Source organism: Hyperolius riggenbachi, chromosome 6 (genome assembly GCF_040937935.1).
Source record: "Hyperolius riggenbachi isolate aHypRig1 chromosome 6, aHypRig1.pri, whole genome shotgun sequence".
Taxonomy (NCBI): Eukaryota; Metazoa; Chordata; class Amphibia; order Anura; family Hyperoliidae; genus Hyperolius; species Hyperolius riggenbachi.
The window spans coordinates 213,063,824-213,085,123 of NC_090651.1; positions in this window are offsets into that span (position 1 = coordinate 213,063,824).

Consider the following 21,300-nt stretch of genomic DNA (forward strand, 5'->3'; position numbering starts at 1 on the left):
TTATTGGCTTTGCTAATTTTTTTTTTTTGTAACTCTGTTTTTATTGAAAGGTATATAAATGAATAGAACATGCTATACAGATGACAACAATATGGGGTACTGCGAAGACATATAAAGATGCATCAGATAACAGCTTCTTCTGTCTGGAATTTCCAGACACTAACATGTATCTAGCTAGGCAGGAAAAGTCTTTGCTGTTGTCCTTTGAGACGGATATGCAGGTGCATCATATAGAAAATGTCCCATATCTGTGTTGAAAGCGTAGGAAATGCGGAATTAGAGTCAAAGAAACAAATCTTTAGAATATACCCTAGAGTGGAATTAAAGCAAAAGGAGCTATCTGGCTTTGCTAATTTTTACAGGCGGTTTATTAAGAATTTCTCCCAGATTGTGGCTCCCATTACCCAGTTGACCAGCACGGCTCGTGCGTTTCATTGGACTCCTGCTGCCCAGTCTGCCTTTGAAAAACTAAAGGCCTGCTTCATGTCCGCCCCTATCTTAAAACATCCTGATCCTGCTAAGGCTTTCGTTCTGGAGGTGGATGCCTCAGAGACTGCTGTGGGTGCCGTCTTGTCTCAGCGGTTTGGTCCAAAATCCATCCTCCACCCGGTGGCATTCTTTTCCCGAAAACTAAACACGGCCGAAAGGAACTAAGACGTCGCGGACCGGGAACTTCTAGCCATTAAAGCCGCTCTCGAGGAATGGCGATATCTTCTAGAAGGGGCAGAGCAACCAATCCTAATTCTTACAGACCACAAGAACCTAGAATACCTACGTTCAGCCAAGAGGCTGAGGCCACGTCAGGCTCGATGGTCGCTCTTCTTTTCCAGGTTCAACTTCCACTTAACCTATCGCCCTGGATCCAAGAACGTTAAACCGGACGCGCTATCAAGGATGTTTCAACCTGAGTCCGCTCCTGATCCAGCGCCCGAAACCATTCTATCTCCACAACAGTTCCTACTCTTGCAGTCTAATCTCATGGAACTCATCAAACAAGCTTCCTCTCAACTCGGTACACCTCCGGATCTACCAATTAAAGAGGGGCTTTACTACTTTCGGAACAAGATCTTTGTTCCTACCGAAACACGTATGCTGGTACTTCAGGCCTGCCATGACAGTAAATTAGCAGGTCACTTTGGGGTTCACAGGACTCAGGAACTCTTACAAAGAAAGTTTTGGTGGCCTGAACTGGTCAGGGACTGTAAATCCTACGTTACCTCTTGTGAGACATGTGCCCGGTCCAAGAACCTCCGTACCCGTCCTTGGGGCCTCCTGAACCCTCTTCCTGTTCCAACCCAGCCATGGAGTGACATCGCAATGGATTTTATAGTGGATCTACCTCCTTCCGAAGGCTTCACCACTATCCTGGTTGTGGTGGATCGCTTCTCTAAGATGGCCCATTTTCTCCCGTTGAAGCAGGTCCCCTCAGCCGCAGAGACTGCCCAAGTTTTTATCCGAGAGATAGTGCGACTTCATGGTCTGCCTTCCAATATCGTGTCCGATCGGGGTTCACAATTTACCTCACGGTTTTGGCAAGAACTTTGCAAAGGTCTCCAAATCAAACTGTCCCTCTCTTCAGGTTACCATCCACAGACCAACGGTCAAACAGAGAGGACGAACCAAACATTGGAGCAATATATTAGATGCTTCACTGCTGCTTCCCAGGATGACTGGTATTCCCTGTTGGCCACCGCTGAGTTTGCCTTCAACAATTCAGTTCACTCATCCACCCATCAGTCGCCATTCTTCATTAATTATGGTATCCATCCCACATTCCTGCCTGGCCTGGATGTTTCTTCTGATTGCCCTGGGGTACTAGAAAGAATTTCAAAGATCAAACGGAACTTTGACACGGTTCACAGTGCTCTTAAACAGACTCAGGAGAGAGGTAAAGGGTCTGCCAATAAGCACAGAAGAAAAGGACCAGACTTGTCTCCAGGGGATCTAGTTTGGCTTTCTACCACTAATCTTAAACTCTACTGTCCCTCTAAGAAGTTTGCTCCTAGGTTCATCGGTCCTTTCCCTGTGGTACAAAGGATCAATCCGGTAACCTTTAAGTTGACTCTGCCAGCTTCACTTCGAGTTCATCCGGTGTTCCATGTTTCCTGCTTAAAGAAAGTATTACCTAACACGTTTCCCGGTCGTTCCCCTGATCCTCCTCAACCAATTCTCGTCGAAGGTACCGAAGAATTCGAGGTGGAGAAAATACTGGATAGCAGGAGGGTAAGAAATTCCCTGCAGTATTTAATCAAGTGGAGGGGCTTTGGAATTGAAGAGAACTCCTGGGAACCCGCTGCTAATATACATGCTCCCTTACTCATAAGAAGATATCACCAGAGATTTCCTAACAAGCCAGGTCCTAGGGGCACCCGAAGGTTGCCCCGGGGGGGGCAATGTTACACTCACCATGGCGGCCATCTGCAGCGTTCCCGGAGTTTCTCACGTGTGCGCACGCGCAGAGGCTCATTGACATGACGCTGTTTGTTTTCCGCGCGGCACGCTGCGTTGCGCGCAGTGCGCGTGCGCACCAAGTATTGTGCGCACAGTGCGCGTGCGCACCAAGTATTGCGTGCGCATAAGGTTGTGCGCGTGCGTGTGAGCCGCGGGGCGCGTGTGCGCATGCGCGAGCGTTAATTTTGGCGCCAATCTAGAGTATATAAGCAGCACTGCCCTTAGATGCAGTGCTGCTCGTTCTGACAGCTTGTCTACCTGTTTGTGAACCGTGTTCCTGTTTACTTGATCCTGATCTCCCGTTGTGACCTTGGCCTGTGACCCCGACTACTGCTTGATCTCTGCCTGCCCCGACTTCGGTTCTGTCTACTGGATATTCTCTGTCTGCTGCCTGCCCCGACCCCTGGTTTGTGACCCCGACCACCGTTGATCTCCGCCTGCCCCGACCACTGGCTTGTGACCCCGACCTCAGCAATACTCCACCTGTCTTGGAACTCCAGCCTTCGTCTGACCAAGTCTACTCCACAATCAGTGTCACCTGTTCTCCTGACCACTCGCTGAGGCAATCCCAGTAGTGACCTGGTAGGGCACTAGGCAGCTAAGTTCCACATCCCCCTCCTGGGGTTGTGGTCCTGCACTCCCCTCAAGGGGGTGTGGGTGAAGACCCGTGGTCACCTAGACTCCACTACTGGGTAACGCCTCTTCCTTCGTGGAAGGGTCAACAGGGACTGAAGAGAATTGTAACACACTGCCTGTGTATTATTTAGATTAGAGCAGCTTCTCTCTTCTCTCTTATCTTTTACAAGCTGGATAAATCGTCCTCCGAGCTGGCTGGGCTTTCACATACTCAGGGCCGGTTTAAGCAACAATGGGGCCCCAGGGCAAAATAAACCTGGGGCCCCCCCCAACAGATACCCCAGAACAAAAATCGGCATTAATCAGCTGGTATAGTCAGGGTGTGAAGCCCCAATTGGTCGGAGCTCCACATTCTGGCTACCCCAGCCTGCATGGGGGACAAGGGGTTAAAAAGTTTTAGGAGGGGGGGACCCCACATCATTTTTTTTTAGATTCCCGCACTCTAAACATAAAAAAAATTGAGAAAATAGGAAAAAATACCAGGGATCTTCATACAGCCATATTGCGGCTGTATAGCGTTCCCTGGCCAAATCGCTGCGGCTGCGTATAGACCCCCTGGAAACCCCATCAGGAAATGTATTGCTCTTTCATTTGATGCCTGTAAAATTACACTATTGTTAGGTTTGCTACTAAAAGTGACATTTACCGCATTTAAAAGTACTTTTTTCCTTCGAAACTTTAAAATCGATTTTCTTAAAAACTATAACTCTTTTTGAAAAATGTTTTTTTCCTCTTATTCCCAATGATCTCCTTAACATATCCTGCAAATTTAGGGTTTCTAGCATTTAAGGTGGATTTGCTATTAACCATTAAAGTTGGCGGGTTTTTAAATGTGTATTTTTTTTCCTTTGAAACTTTAAAATCAGTTTTCTCAAAAACTATAAGGTCGATTTGAAAAATCTTTTTTTTCCTCTTGTAGCTACTAGGGGCCCCTACAAGCTTTGGGGCCCTGGGGCAATTGCCCCCTTTGCCTCTATGGTAGCGCCGGCCCTGCACATACTGAAGAATTACAGACAAGGGCAAAGCAGTTTGCAGGAGAAAAACAAGCAGCCTGAAACTTCAGTGCATGAGAACTGCAGGGGGAAAGAAACACACAATGATCTCTTGAGATTCAAAAGGAAGGGTGTATACAGCCTGCTTGTGTATGGATGTATTTTCTATGTGTGGACATACTGTACATCAACCTACTTCCTGTTTTGGTGGCCATTTTGTTTGTTTATAAACAAACTTTTTAAAACTGTTTTTAACCACTTTTAATGCGGCGAGGAGCGGCGAAATTGTGACAGAGGGTAATAGGAGATGTCCCCTAACGCACTGGTATGTTTACTTTTGTGCGATTTTAACAATACAGATTCTCTTTAAGGGTGGGGGTTAGGGAGATTGATTTGAGAAAAAAAATGATTTGGTTTGATTTGTAAGTCTCTGATTGGCTTGACACTGTCAGGTGATCATATCTCACTTCTACTTCCATTGTACCTTTGTATGGTAAAACTTGGAAAAAGCAGTAAAGGGTGCCATACATTAGCCGACCAACCAACCAATCAACCATCCAATTCGATTATTATAATCGAATTGGATAAAAATTGGTGCTGTCAAGTACATGCCCGACAGACAAAGCAACCGATTTCGGGACAGAAATTGGCCGCATGGTCAATCGTGCATGCTGGAAAATTTTGGGCCGAAGTTGGTTGGTCGGGTGCGGGGCGGTACGGCGGACGAATTGCGAACGAACGACGAGACGGCGAAACCCCCACCGCTGTCGCCGCAATCAGGGCCGCCATCAGAATTTTCTGGGCCCTGTACTTGGCAAACCTACAGGGCCCCCTCACGCCAAATAACAATCTGATAGATAGATTGTGTAGAGTCAAAGCAGCTTGCCTGTCGCCCATAACAACCTCCTTCCTGCATTGATGCGTGTTCACCAATCACGCAGCAGGGAAGAGGGAAATGACCATACAACTCCTGTTGCCACTGTTTGGGCCCCAGACCCTTCCTGGGCCCCATACTACTGTCCCTCTTGTACCCCCCTGATGGCTACCCTGGCAGCAATGTATAAGTGTATGTAGTGTAGTGCATTTATACATTACGTGCCAGCCTCCACGCGGTTTCCGCCCATCTCGCTGGGTTCCACAGACACGCCAACGGCGCATAGCGTCTGACGTCAGACGCTATGCGCCGCTAGCGTGTATATGCTACTGTTACCTGGCGAGATGGACGGACACCATGCAGAAGCTGCTACAGGACACGTAATGTATAAATGCACTACACTACATACATTTATACATTTTGGGGGCAGCGGCGAGGCGGACGCGGCGGCTCAGCCGATTCCCTGATGATTATACTACTTCTCCTGAGTACAGCGGTACCACATGTGTGGCACTTTTTTGCACCCTAAGTGCGCTAAGGGGCCCAAAGTCCAATGAGCACCTTTAGGTTTTACAGGGGTGCTTACAATTTAGCACCCCCAAAATGCCAGGACAGTAAACACACCCCACAAATGACCCCATTTTGGAAAGTAGACACTTCAAGGTATTCAGAGAGGAGCATAGTGAGTCCGTGGCAGATTTCATTTTTTTTTTTTGTCGCAAGTTAGAAGAAATGGAAACCTTTTTTTTGTCACAAAGTGTCATTTTCCGCTAACTTGTGACAAAAAATAAAATCTTCTATGAACGCACCATGCCTCTCAGTGAATACTTTGGGATGACTTCTTTCCAAAATGGGGTCATTTGGGGGGTATTTATACTATCCTGGAATTTTAGCACCTCATGAAACATGACAGGTGTTCAGAAAAGTCAGAGATGCTTCAAAATGGGAAAATTCACTTTTGGCACCATAGTTTGTAAACGCTATAACTTTTACCCAAACCAATAAATATACACTGAATGGATTTTTTTTAATCAAAAACATGTAGCACAATACATTTGGACAAAAATGTATACAGAAATTTTACTTTATTTGAAAAATGTCAGCACAGAAAGTAAAAAAAAAATCATTTTTTTGTCAAAATTCATGTCTTTTTTGATGAATATATTAAAAACTAAAACTCGCAGCAGCAATCAAATAGCACCAAAAGAAAGCTGTATTAGTGACAAGAAAAGGAGGTAAAATTCATTTAGGTGTTAGGTTGTATGACCGAGCAATAAACCGTGAAAGCTGCAGTGGTCTGAATGGACAAAAAGGCTCTGGTCCTTAAGGGGTAGAAAGACTGTGGTCCTCAAGTGGTTAAACTGAGAAGGATTTTTCCTTTTAAAATAATACCAGTTGCCTGACTCTCCTGCTGATCCCGTGTCTCTAATACTTTCAGCCACAGCCCCTCAACAAGCATGCAGATCAGGTGCTCTGACTGAAGTCAGACTGGATTAGCTGCATGCTTGTTTCAGGTGTGTAATTCAGCCACTACTGCAGCCAAAGAGAACAGCAGGACTGACAAGGAACTGGTATTGTTTAAAAGAAAACATCAATATCCCTCTCAGGTTAGGTTCCCTGTTAATCATTTCTGAGTAGGATGAGCAAGACTTTCAGACATATATGAGAGAATTATATCTGTAAGATTACCAGGAGGCTTGTAGATTTTTCTGCAGAGTCTGGTGTGTCTCTGCATTATATTATTGTGGGCAGAGAGATGTATGAGGGCTTTTGTCTTTAACTTCAAAACAAACTTCTGCAATTCTTCAGAGATAAGTTATCTGTTTGACAGAATGTTAATGGTGCAGAAAGCTCCCCACAATCCACTTCAGAATCTAGTAAGTCATTAATGGCAGAACCTTTACTATGAGGCACTTATGGGCCACCCAGACCAGAGACCACCAGGTGCAGAGCAGATTCATATCACTAAACCGTCTGCGTGGTACACGGCAATTAGAACATGTTTCCATTTACAGTTACTTTCATCTGATAGCTCAGTGGCTGCAAAGTGCTTGTTGCTGTTATTGATTTGATGTGATTCAAATTACGATTGGATCAACTGAGAAATAAATCAGATGAGTTGGAAAAATGTTGTTTCTTATAGTTAACTCAACAGAAAAGTCAAACACATCTGCTAAGCTATGGGGAATGAGTCACTAAACTTCTTAGGCTTCAGGGCTTCCTCCAGCTCCTTGTCGGCTCCATCGGGCTCCATTGCCGCTCTTCTGGGCCACTCATTCCTGTGCTGTTCCGTTCCTGCTAATCAGGAAGTAGAGTGTGTATCAGCGGCTATGCAGAGGAGACCAGCAGCAAGTGATCGGCAATTAGAATGGCAAGAAGGTGAGTTGCTCTATACAAGGCTTCTCAATGCGCTAACTCTGCAGGGAGGAGCACGGAGGGCGACCCTGAGGAGAGGAAGCGAGGGAGAAGTCGGGCCGTCCTCCCCGCGGCTGACTCCCCCCTCCACTATGGAAGGGCACCTCCCTATCTAACCTATATTGCGGGCACCTACCTATCTAACCTATACCGGGGACACCTACCTATCTAACCTATACTGGACTCCCCTCCCCGGTATATATCAATAGCGGCAACTTACTTTTGCCATGCTCCATGTTGAATAAAGATCACAGCGCTCCCCCACTAGCCTCCTCTCTCCCTCCCCCTTGCGTCTTCGCCCCCCCAGCAGTGTTGTAACAGTGGCAGGCGGCAGCTTACCTTCCTAATGCTCCCGTGATGATTAGAGACCTGAGCGCTTCCCCTGCTAGCCTCCTCTCCCTCCCCTTGTGTATCTGGCTGTCAGGTTTTCAATTATCAGAAATTAATAGAGATTTGTTAATTAAATAAAAACATAATTAATGTCCTTTAGGAATATAACCTTATAGGATTGTATGGTTTATTATAGATATTAGCAATTGTATTCTGATTTACAGTGGCTTGCAAAAGTATTCAGCCCCCTTTATGTTTTCCACATTTTGTCACATTACTGCCACAAACACGAATCAATTTTATTGGAATTCCACGTGAAATACCAATACAAAGTGGTGTACACGTGAGAAGTGGAACAAAAATCATACATGATTCCAAACATTAAAAAAAAAAAAAATAACTGCAAAGTGGGGTGTGCGTATTTATTCAGCCCCCTTTGGTCTGAGTGCAGCCAGTTGCCCATAGACATTCCCTGATGAGTGCTACCTGTGTGTAATCTAATGTTAGTACAAATACAGCTACTCTGTGACGGCCTCAGAGGTTGCCTAAGAGAATCTTGGGAGCAACAACACCATGAAGTCCAAAGAACACACCAGACAGGTCAGGGATAAAGTTATTGAGAAATTTAAAGCAGGCTTAGGCTACAAAAAGATTTCCAAAGCCTTGAACATCCCACGGAGCACTGTTCAAACGATCATTCAGAAATGGAAGGAGTATGGCACAACTGTAAACCTACCAAGACAAGGCTGTCCACCTAAACTTACAGGCCAAACAAGGAGAGCGCTTATCAGAAATGCAGTCAAGAGGCCCATGGTGACTCTGGACGAGCTGCAGAGATCTACAGCTAAGGTGGGGGAATCTGTCCATAGGACAACTATTAGTCATGCACTGCACAATGTTGGCCTTTATGGAAGAGTGGCAAGAAGAAAGCCACTGTTAACAGAAAAGCATAAGAAGTCCTGTTTGCAGTTTGCCACAAGCCATGTGGGGACAGAGCAAACATATGGAAGAAGGTGCTCTGGTCAGATGAGACCAAAATGGAATGTTTTGGCCAAAATGCAAAACGCTATGTGTGGTGGAAAACTAACACTGCACATCACTCTGAACACACCATCCCCACTGTCAATTATGGTGGTGGCAGCATCATGCTCTGGGGGTGCTTCTCTTCAGCAGGGACAGGGAAGCTGGTCAGAGTTGATGGGAAGATGGAGGGAGCCAAATACAAGGCAATCTTGGAAGAAAACCTCTTGGAGTTTGCAAAAGACTTGAGACTGGGGCGGAGGTTCACCTTCCAGCAAGACAACAACTCTAAATATAAAGCCAGGGCAACAATGGAATGGTTTAAAACAAAACATATCCATGTGTTAGAATGGTCCAGTCAAAGTCCAGATCTAAATGCAATCGAGAATCGGTGGCAAGATCTGAAAACTGCTGTTCACAAACGCTGTCCATCTAATCTGACTGAGGTGGAGCTGTTTTGCAAAGAAGAATACAAAGGGCCTAAGCCATAAATTAGGCCCTGCATGGGTCTGTGGCAATCCTAGATAAGCGAAATTACAGCCTGTCATGAGGTGTTTTCATATCTCCCTTAGAGTTGGGCCGAACGGTTCGCCTGCGAACGGTTCCATGCGAACTTCCGTGGTTCGCGTTCGCGTCCCGCAGGCGAACCTTTGCGGAACTTCGGTTCGCCCCATAATGCACCATGGAGGGTCAACTTTGACCCTCTACATCACAGTCAGCAGGCACAGTGTAGCCAATTAGGCTACACTAGCCCCTGGAGCCACTCCTCCCTACTAAAAGGCAGGCAGCGGCGACCATTACGGTCACTCGTGTGCCTGCATTAGTGAGAGTAGGGCGAGCTGCTGCACACTCTCTCTCATAGGGAAAGATTAGTTAGGCTTAGCTTGTCCCTGGCTGCATACCTGTTCTGTGAACCCACCACTGCATACCTGTTCTGTGAACCCACCACTGCATACCTGTTCTGTGAGCCCACCACTGCATACCTGTACTGTGAACCCACCACTGCATACCTGTTCTGTGAACCCACCACTGCATACCTGTTCAGTGAACCCGCCACTGTATACCTGTTCTGTTCAGTGAACCCGCCACTGTATACCTGTTCTGTTCAGTGAACCCGGCACTGCATACCTGTTCTGTTCAGTGAACCCGCCACTGCATACCTGTTCTGTTCAGTGAACCCGCCACTGCATACCTGTTCTGTTCAGTGAACCCGGCACTGCATACCTGTTCTGTTCAGTGAACCCGCCACTGCATACCTGTTCTGTTCAGTGAACCCGCCACTGCATACCTGTTCTGTTCAGTGAACCCGCCATTGCATACCTGTTCTGTTCAGTGAACAGTTTGGTGTGTCAGTGTGAAGCAGTACCTTAATTACACTACCTGATTGATGTATACACATGCAAGATGTTTTAAAGCACTTTAGGCCTGTCATTTAGCATTCAATATGATTTCTGCCCTTAAAACGCTGCTTTGCGTCAAATCCAGATTTTTCCCGGGGACTTTTGGCGTGTATCCCACTCCGCCATACCCCCCTCCAGGTGTTAGACCCCTTGAAACATCTTTTCCATCACTTTTGTGGCCAGCATAAATTTTTTTTTTCAAAGTTCGCATCCCCATTGAAGTCTATTGCGGTTCGCGAACTTTAACGCGAACCGAACCTTCCGCGGAAGTTCGCGAACCCGGTTCGCGAACCTAAAATCGGAGGTTCGGCCCAACTCTAATCTCCCTCACTGTGAGGTAAAGTCAGAGCTGATTGGCTGAGCTTTGCTGCAGTGTGTGTGTGTGGTAAATGTGTGGCACACAGGTTTGTCAGCCCTGATTGGTCAGAGGGCAGGTAGGTCTATTTCTGCCGGTGTCACTAAGGCTCAGGGCAGAGTTTAGCGACCAATCAGGGCTGAGTTAGGTGTATATAAGAAAGGTCAGGACAGCACTAGCTGCCTGTCACCTCAGTGGCTAATAGGTGAGCTCTTGAGCTGTAATATGTGCTGTAATACGTTGCTCACCTGGCCACATGGAGGTACTCAGGCAGTTGGCGGCGAGAGAGGAGGAGCCGGGAGGTCTGGAGATCCTGGAGAGATGTCTGCGGCTGGCTGAAGCGGAGCAGGGAGGTCAGATGGAAGAGGTCGGCGGTGAAGGAAGAGCAGGAGGATCCGGCCGGCAGTCGCAGAGGAAGAAGTCGGCGAAGGGCCCCTACTCGCCGGGAGAGTCCAGTGGTGTCGCCTAGCGGAGTTCCCCGGCAGTGCACCGGCAGGCCAGAAGCGGCGCACCCCCCGAGGCGGCCGCCGGCAGTGAGCGCTCCGCTAGGAAGAAGAAGAAGGGAGGAAGATCGGGTGGTCCGGGTACAGCGGCGGGACCTGTGTCGGCCATTCGGGCTTCCGAGGATGAGGCAGGACAGTGCGCGGCCACTCGGGCTGTGAGGGAGGCGGAGGCAGCAAGCGCAACCAATTGGGCTGCAGTGGAGCCAGTTGATGCGGACGCGGCCATTCGGGCCGCGGGAGAGGCATTTGGAGCGGTCCGGTCCAATCACGCAGATGCAGTGCGCCCAGATTTCAATTCAGCCAGTCCGGCTGCTCCGGAGGCGTTCCTTGGCGGGAGCTTTGGCGCGCCGACCAGTCTGGTCGCGGCGCTTAGAAGTGGGCGGAGCGGAATTCCGGAGTCTGTGTGGGTAGCTCAGCCGGGGCTACAAGAAGATGGCGCCGGTCCCGCCTATTCGGCGGCGACCTATGGAGGATCGAGAGGTGGTACAGAGGGGCAGAGCCTCCCCTTCCCTGCAGCCGGAGCCGATCGGGTCGCAGTACGTGACCATAGCAGTGAGCCTGGCGGTGGGGGCGGGTTTATGCACGCTGGGACGGCTGCTGAGGCGTTTCCTAGGCATCTGGGATCGTCTCATGCGGCGCCCAGTGGTGTGTCACCGCCTCATGCTGGAGCTCCTGCTAGCAGCATGACACTCCTGGGACAGCCTTCTGGATCGTCGCTGCAGCAGCCTTCAGGAGCCGGTGAGTATAATGCTATATCACCATTAATTCAAGCTCTTTTACAGGCGCTGCAGAGGCAACAGGGTCCCAGTGCTGGAAGCACTTTAGTAAGTGATGCTGGTACGGTGTGGAGCGGGCATGTAGGGGGACAGAGGGATTTAAATGTTGAAAATTCTCCTGTGCTTTTCCCTCCTATTCTTCCTTCTCACTCTGAGCCCCCACTCACTGTAGCTAATCCTACATCTAACCACAATGATACAATTGTTCCATTGAATAGACCAGGAGTTCCTGATAATATTTATAAAGAGAACCTGTCATGTGATCTCTCACCATTAGGCTTCCATTTGTCTATGTCAATAAAAGAAAAAATATGGAATGGAGATTACATTGAGTTGTTATCTCTCTTACCGGGATCAAAAGAAATTTTGAAAAAAGACAAAAATGACAATAAAAGTGATGAGGATCACAGAAGGCCAGTTGCAAGATCTTTTAACAACTGGCTTCAAGCGTTCTGCATTTACGCGAGTGTCCTTGGTGAGAGATTTCCAGACAGGTGTCCGCATATGTTTAGATACATCGACACAATATTGGTGGCTTACAAATCCTTTGGTGGATTAGCGTGGTATCATTACGATGAAGCATTCCGCCAAAGGATGGCAGTATATCCACAGGTTAAATGGGGCTCAAAAGATGTGGGCCTTTGGTTGGAATTGATGATGCCACAGCGAGTTTCTACATTTAAACAAGCTAGCCAGCCTTCAACATCTAGCTATAGGAAAGGTGTATGCTACGCGTACAATGCCGCTCAGTGTAAGTGGCCTGGAACATGCAAGTATAGGCATGAATGCGGATTTTGTGGAGGCGCACACCCCATAGCAAAATGCTTTAAAAAGGCAAACTCAGTGACTGCTAGCTCAAAAGAGCTTTTTCTCAAAAGCAGTCACCCCAGTGAGGTTTCAAAACATGCTGCCATGGCTGCAGCTGTATCCAAACAGGGAGAAGGTGGAGCTGTTAATTGATGGTTTTAGCAATGGTTTTCCGTTGCCTGCGTTTAAAGGCCCGGGTTGTACTTGGGTGAATAATTTGAAATCTGTAAATTCAATGGAAGATGTAGTGCAACAAAAAATTGATAAAGAATTGCAGGAAGGTAGGATATCTGGTCCCTTTTTGCACCCACCATTCTTAAATTTCAGGTTGTCACCTCTATGGATAGTTCCCAAAAAAGAGCCTGGTACTTACAGATTGATCCATCACTTATCATTCCCATCAGGTCAGTCATTGAATGATGAAATCTCAGGTGAATTAGCATAAGTGTGTTATGCTACTTTTGATGATGCTTTAGAGGTCCTTCGCCCTTTAGGTAAAGGGGCTTTGCTTGCAAAGGCTGACATCAAGTCGGCCTTTCGCTTTCTCCCAATTCACCCTAACGCTTTTAATTCGCTCGGTTTTCAATTCCGCAATGTTTTTTATTTTGATCGCTGCCTGCCCATGGGCTGTGCCCTGTCTTGCAATTATTTTGAAAGCTTTTCGACTTTTCTAGATTGGGTACTTTATGCTATATCCAAAAGAGAGTCATTCATACATTATTTCAATGATTTTCTTTTTATGGGTCCAAAGGATTCAGATATCTGCACCAACTTGTTACTTCTCTGTTCAGCTATTTGTGAACATTTTGGTGTTCCACTGGCTGGTGAGGAAACGGTTGGTTCTTGTACATGCCTGGAGTTTCTTGGTATTACAATTGATACCGTCCAAATGGAATTCAGGCTGCCCGATATCAAAATTCAAAAAATTGAGCGCTTAATAGCCATGTTTTTGCGCAGAAAGAAAATCCTGTTGAAGGAAATGCAAGCGCTGCTAGGAAATTTAGTTTTTGCAACCAGGATTATGCCCATGGGCAGGGTATTTTCTCGGCGTTTATCTTCAGCAACGAAAGGATTAAAATCCCCTTATGCTCATATTAGACTGACTTCGGATTTAAAGGCTGACCTGATGGTGTGGGCGGAATTCTTGCAATCATATAATGGTAGATCAGTCTGGCAGGATGGATTCGTATCCAGTGCAGAACTTGAATTCTTCACAGATGCATCCGGCAGTGTGGGCTGCGGTGCATTCTGGTCGGGAAAATGGTTTTGTTCCTCATGGCCAGCAGAATGGCAGCAGCCAGAGGGAACAAAGAATATCGTGCTACTTGAATTATTTCCAGTAACAGCAGCATTGTACATTTGGGGTGAGTATTTTCAAGGAAGACGTATAGTAGTTCATTCTGACAATAAGGCAGTTGTTTTTTCTATAAACTGTCTTTCTTCCAAATCCCCTTTGGTTGTTAAGTTGTTAAGAATTTTGGTCCTATATTCTTTGAAATTTAATGTGTGGATTAAAGCAAAACATGTGCCAGGTTCAAAAAATGATATTGCCGATGCTTTGTCCCGATTGCAGATGCACAGATTTTGGCAGTTGGCTCCAACCGCTCAACCCCGCGGGGAAGAAATTCCGCTTTTTCTATGGAATCTGATATGGAGCTAATCAGTTTAGGAATTCAGCAGTCAGTTTCCATGGCGACCTGGCAGTCATACTCTGTCGCATGGAGGGAGTGGACAATATTTGTTAACCACTTGCCGACCAGTGGCTTTCTGGCTGATCTGTGCTGCGTAGGCTCTCCAGCCCGCAGCACAGATCAGGTTTTAGCCAGGGCGATCAGACTTACCCCCTTTTTTCCCCACTAGGGGGATGTCCTGCTGGGGGGGTCTGATCGCCGCCGGCTCTCTGCGCTTTGCGGGGGGGGGCTCTTCAAAGCCCCCCTCCGCAGCGTTTTCGGCGCTCCCTGGCTTCCCGTCCCTCCCTCTCCCTCCATGGCCTGCGCAGGACGGTTATCCGTCCTGCGCATTGAAGGATAGGCTTCAGCCTATCATATGCCGGCGATCCCCGGCCAATCAGAGGCCGGGGATCGCCGATCTGGCTTACGGCGCTGCTGCGCAGCAGCGCCGTATGATGTAAACAGCGGGGATTTCTTCCCCGCGTGTTTACATTTTGCCGGAGAGCCGCGATCGGCGGCTCTCCGGCTGTTCACGGAGACAGCCTCCGTGAATGGACATGGAAAGGCCGCTCGAACGAGCGGCCGTTTCCATGGAAACTTGCAGACGACCAGTTTACGCCAATCGGCGTTAGCTGGTCGTCAAGAGGTTAACAGCATGCAGGGTCGGACTGGGACACTAAGGGCCCGCCAAGAAAGTTCCAGCCTGGGCCCACCAAGAAAGTTCCAGCCTGCGCCCCCACATTTTGGGCTCACATACACATGTACTCTAGAAATTTTGCATGATTTTATGGTAGAGAATAGATTGTGAGCACTTCTGAGGATAGTCTCCAACAGGAATATGTCCTTATGCGGCGCCACGCACTGGAACATCGGCGTGGTCATGACGGGTCATGGGCAGACTTAAAAAAAACCCCCACAAAATAATTAGCGGTGTTATTCACAGAAATTAGGTATGACCAGATACATTTTAGATAAAATAATCAAGTAGTTACATGCCTCATGATAATTCATCAAGTAGTCAAACGGCAGCAGATTTTCCGACAAAATGCAATCAGATTGGCGGCAGGCGGCAGATTTCCCAGTTTAGGTAGGCAGGTATATAGGTGTCCCCAGTATAGAGATATACCCAAGTCCACCACCCAGCCATGGCGGACAGCCAGACACCACCAGACAGCAACTTCCCCCAGTTGCCCACACACATGTCATCTCCTTCTCTGAGTCCTGACTCCTGTCTCTTTGGCCTCCAGACTCCAGGCCACACACCAAGCAACAACCGTCCCCCTGGTCACTCTCTCTCCTCAGTCTCCTCCCCTCCCCAACCCCGTCCTCCATACCCTAAAGGTCGTCTAATGGTCCCCCATGCCCCTACAGCATTTCCTGGCTGTCTAGTGGTCCCCAATCAACCCACAGCATTTCCTGTTCATCTAATGGCCCATCTACAGTGCTCCCCCAGGCCCAATCATTTCTAACTGATCATTACGACAGTATCAGACGATCGCTTATCTGGAGAATCGTATTGTTAATTGACACCTTAAAGGGAAGGTCTGAGAAACTTAAAATAAAGAAATCCACTTATCTCGGGCTTCCTCCAGCCCCTGGCAGCTGTCCTGTGCCCTCGCCGCACCACTGGTGACTCCCGGTCCCCTCCGGTGTCTGCTCCCCTTGCCAGTACGGCATCTTCCTGCATCCTCCCGTGTTCCACTGTGCAGATCACTGAGTCACATTGACGTCATCCAGGCCGTTTTGCTCAGGAGCAGAACTACTGCGCCTGCGCAGTACAGTCCGGATGATGTCAGCGCGACTCTGAGAGGCGCTCGCACAGGCGCAGTCGGCATATTGCGCCACAAGAGACCCCGGACCACCAGCATAGAGCGGATCTGCTGTGTGGGTACAGGACGGCTGGCAGGGGCTGGAGGAAGCCCCAGGTAAGTGTTTTTTTTATTTTTATTTAGAAGGTCCTCGGATGTGTCCTTTAAAGAAACCCTGTAATGACAAAATGTTCCTCTGGGGGGTACTCACCTCGGGTGGAGGAAGCCTCCGGATCCCATCGAGGCTTCACCCGTCTTCCTGTGTCCCACGGCGGTCTCGCTCTGGCCCTCCGAATGGCGGGAATGTAAATATTTGCCAGCGCAGGCACAGTATCGGCTCTCCTCTCGGAGATAGGCAGAAATAGCCAATCGCTGTTGGGCCGCTCTACTGGGCAGGCGCAAGTCTCCTGCTCCTGCGCAGTAGAGTGGACCCGACGGAGATCGGCTATTTACGCCTATCTCCCTCATGAGAGCCGCAAAAGCGCCCCTGCTGGAGCCAGGGAAGGGAAATTTATCAAGCCTTCTCAGGCTTGTCGGGCCAGGATTGCGGAAAACACTTCGGGGGAGCCAGTACTGGATTGCCTGCAGCTCATTGGGACCCTGAGGCTTCCCCCCTACCGAGGTGAGTACCCCCAGGGGAACTTTTTGTCGTTACAGGTTCTCTTTAATGATCACCCAACAACCTGTTCCGCAATGGGCAGAGGACATGGCTGGGCTGTGCAGGAGACAAGGACACGTTTGGCCACAGCCTGCAGTGGTAAAAGAAAGGGGGCTCTGGGGCCACAGCACGCACCTATCGCAACAACACTTAAATAAGCCTTTTCACTTGAAGCAGGTGGTTTCGGCACTTGGTGCTAATACTATAGTGCGCACCCCATGCAAATGTAATTATGGGTTCCGGCAATCGACAGACCCCAAATTACTTCTCCCTCTGAGTTGCTATGACTCGGAGGAGGAATAGCATTTAACGCCACCGGGAATTTAAGTGGCAGCAGGGTGAGCAGTAATTTGTCTCACCCTTTGCCCAGTGTTATAACATGTAGACCTTTCACTTCTTTTGTAAAGCAGAACCAGTCCCATCCCAGGATGCCTCAGCACCTAAGGGTAGCCATACACTGGTTGATTTGCCATCAGATTCGACCAACAGACAGGGCCGGATTTGTACTCTTTACCGCCCAAGGCCGCTGTCACCAGCCGCCCCCCTTCAGTATAGGTAGCCAGATGACCCCTCCCCCTTTTCCATCTAGTATAGATAGCCAGCTAGCTATCTATACTGATCTTTAATGCCTCCTTTTCCCACTCCCCCCCTTTCAGTATAGGTAGCCAGCTTGCCTTCACACCGCAGCAGCCAGCCATCAATGTCACTCATTTCTCAGCTCATCTCCAGTGCCGAAGCATCCTATTTACCTCGGTCTCCAATGCTGCCCAAGTCCATAGTCGCAGGCCACAATGCAAACGTGCACAGAGAGCAAGATGGCCCCTGCACAAGCTGCTGGCAGCAGAGTACCATGGCCAGGCGCTCGCCTGATCTCCGTGCATTGCAGTATTTGCAAGTTTGCAAATGCTGCAAAAGTTCAGCCTGCTGCTTTGGTGCCCTTGCTCCTGTGGTGCCCTACGCCATGGCCTAGGCGGCCTAGGCCTAAATCCGGCCTTGTCAACAGATAGATCCCTCTCTGATCGAATCTGATCAGAGAGGGATCGTATGGCTGCCTTTACTGCAAATAGATTGTGAATCGATTTCAGCCTGAAACCGTTCACAATCTGTGGTGGTGCTGGCTGCCACCCGCCCCTCCCCCGCATACATTACCTGCTCCGCCGACGCAACTCCCCAGGTCTCTGCTGTCTTCTTCTCCGCTCTGGTCTCCGGCATGCTTCACTTCTTCATGTCTGGGGGAAGTTTAAACAGTAGAGCGCCCTCTACTGTTTAAACTTCCTGCCGGGACAGGAAGAAGTGAAGCATGCCGGAGACCAGACCAGAGCGGAGAAGAAGAAGACAGCGGAGACCTGGGGAGTCGCGCCGGCGGAGCAGGTAATTTATGGCAGCTGTATTGCGGCGGTCGCCGGGCTCTCGAACGCCGCTAGCGACGGGCGATCAACGGTAATTTCCCGCACAGAGTGATCGACGGGATCAATCTATTTTGGGATGAAATAGATCAAAATTTAGCGTGTAGCGTGAACGATGTGACAGCAGATTCGATCCCAGTGATCGAATCTGCTGTCGATCGGCGGGGAATCGGCCTAGTGTATGGCCAGCTTGAAAGTGTGGGAACTGCAGCTCCCAGTCTCTTGGGAGCCAGAGAATGCCTACCTTCTCTGAGTTCAAGCTTACTGGACCAGTTGGCTGTTGTTGTTTTTTTAAATTAGGGATGAGTTAGTACTCATAGTGTACCTTCCTGTCTGTTGTGATGACATCTGCAAGTGGCACCTCCGCTGCACTGCTGGGATGTGCCTGGGACGATCGGACAGTGGCTGTTGGGCTGGCTGGCCAAGGAGCGGAACAGACTGACTCAAGTGACAGTCCAGACTGAGTCAAAGGCGACAACACCATGCCCCAGGCAAGTGGGTACTGCGCACGGATGTTGCTGTGCCATACAATGAACTCACAGATACTCAAAATTAACCCATTTACAGATAGTCTTTAAGTATATGGAGAATTTGCAATAGGGAAAGTTCAGAGTTATGCTAGGTACACACAATGCAATTTTCAGACAGATTTACTCAGATCGACTATTTGCAACAAGTCCGATCTGGTTTCCGATCGATTTTCCATTCACTTCTATGAAAAATCAATCGGAAATCAGATTGGCGCTGTTGGAAATAGAAGATCTGACAGTTAATCTGTCAGAAAATTGCATCATGTGTGCCTAGCATTAGAGGATGTGTAATGCTGTAAAGAAGGACTATGCATACCTATGGGCAAACAAGAAGAAAGAGGATCTGCCTAGTCCATGCAGCATCCACATTTCCAATACAGAGACCTGCAAGCAGAGCACCGTGTAACCTCCCAACCCCCTCCTCCCTGCCAAACTTTTACTACATGGCTCCTAAAATCAGCACCAGGAGGGGGGAGAGAAACTAACATCTATCACACGGACAGAGATCATAGGCAATGCCTGACTGCTGAAGCATGAAAACAGAAGTCACCTGGATGCAGCCGAGGAACGGAATGCCATCTGAAGTAAGATAACCACTGTTCATGTTTCTTTACTCCTCCTGCATGCTAGTGATGGACAGATCCATTGCTGGATAATCTAGTGGCTACGTGTTTACACACATACAAACTTGCCGCTCTTTAGTCACTGCAGCCGGAATGACGGGGGAGGGGTCCCAAATGAAGGGTAGGAAGTAGCGCAGTACCCTGACTGTCTGTGATGGATGTGACCTCCAATCGTGCGGTGCAGGCAGCGAGCGGCTGCGGGTGGAAAATTTAAAAAATAAAGTTACTAGTACTAATCACCATTCTTAATGGGCCCTGAAGAAATTGAACATGAAGGGCCCCTGTGCGGCTGCACGGCCGTATGTCCGCCCCTGCCCCCTCAGCTCCCCCCCTTACCAGGAGAGAAGATGGAATGCAGGAGATAAGCTGTCTGGCCAGGCTGAAGGCACCAGTGTGCTGTTTGAGAGGAGGGGGATGTTTCACATGAACACCTAACCTGAGATTCAATTCAATTCAATTCAATTCACTTTATTGTCATTGTGTAACACAACGAAATTACTTTTCATGACAACCCCACGGTGCATATAGGGAACATAGTGATAGTAACAAGGAAGAGAAGAAATTATACAAGTATGCCAGGTATTACAGATGTTTAAACAATTTGTACACAGTGTTAATTATTTCAGAGAGGATTCAGAGTTTATCAAGTTTATGGCGGATGGGAAAAAGCTGTCTTTCAGTCTGTTTGTGTGTGTGCGGGTTGATCTAAAACGTTTACCTGATGGACAAACAAGGCATTTCCAGGGTGAGTGTTGTCTTTGATAATGTTTTTGGCCCTCCTCAAGCTGCGAGTATTATACAAAAGTTCCAGTGATGGTAGTTCAGTGCCAATAATGGCTTCTGCTGTTTTAACAACTCGCTGCAGGGCTTCTCTAGTAGCCTTCGTGCAGCTGTTGTACCAGGCCGTCATGCAATTGGTCAGAACGCTTTCTATAGTGCATCTGTAGAAATTAGCCAGCAGCTTCTGTGGGAGGTTAGCGCTCCTTAGTTTTCTCAGAAAGTAGAGGCGTTGTTGTGCTTTGCCAGTTAGAGCTAAAGCATTGTCAGCCCAGGACAAGTTCTCTGCGATGGTGACTACCAAAAATTTGAAGCTGGAAACTCTCTCCACAGCCTCTGCATTGATCATTAGCGGTAGGTGAGTAGTCTTTTTGGTGGTCCTAAAGTCCAGAATAATTTCTTTGGTCTTCTTTGTATTTAATAACAGATTGTTAATGTTGCACCATGCAGTCAGGTTCCTAACTTCTTCTCTGTATGCAGCTTCCTCATTGTCTGATATAAGTCCAATGACAGTTGTATCATCTGCAAACTTAACAATTACGTTTGAGGTATGGATAGGCTGGCAGTCATGGGTGAAAAGTGCATAGAGGAGAGGGCTTAATACACAGCCCTGTGGCACGCCAGTGCTCAGGGTAAGGGTGGAGGATGTCTGTTTTCCTAGTCTGACAGTTTGAGGGCGATTAGTAAGGAAGTCCAATAACCAAGTACATATGGAGGGAGCAAGACCTAGTGCATGGAGTTTGTTGGTCAGCTGGCTAGGTACAATGGTGTTAAATGCTGAGCTGTAGTCAACAAAGAGCATCCTAACATAGGAGTTGGGCTTTTCCAGGTGTGAGAGGGCAGCATGGAGAGCTACACAGATGGCATCCTCAGTCGATCTATTTGTTCGGTAAGCAAACTGGTGTTGATCTAGATTTGCTGGGATGGAGGCCTTGATGTATGTGGCTACCAGTCGTTCAAAGCACTTGGCGATGACAGGGGTTAGAGCAACTGGTCGATAATCATTAAGACAGGTTATCCTAGGATTTTTTGGGACTGGCACAATGGTTGTAGATTTAAGGCATGATGGGACTACACCTAAGAACAGAGAGCGGTTGAATATTTGTGTAAAAACTTTCGCTAGTTGACCAGCACAGGCCTGGAGCACACGTCCTTGCACACCATCAGGACCTGCAGCTTTCCTGGTGTTGATATTTGTGAGTGCTTGCTGCACTTCATGTATGTGAAGGATTAATGGCTGTGAGTCTGTAGTGGGCCCAAAGTTGACTG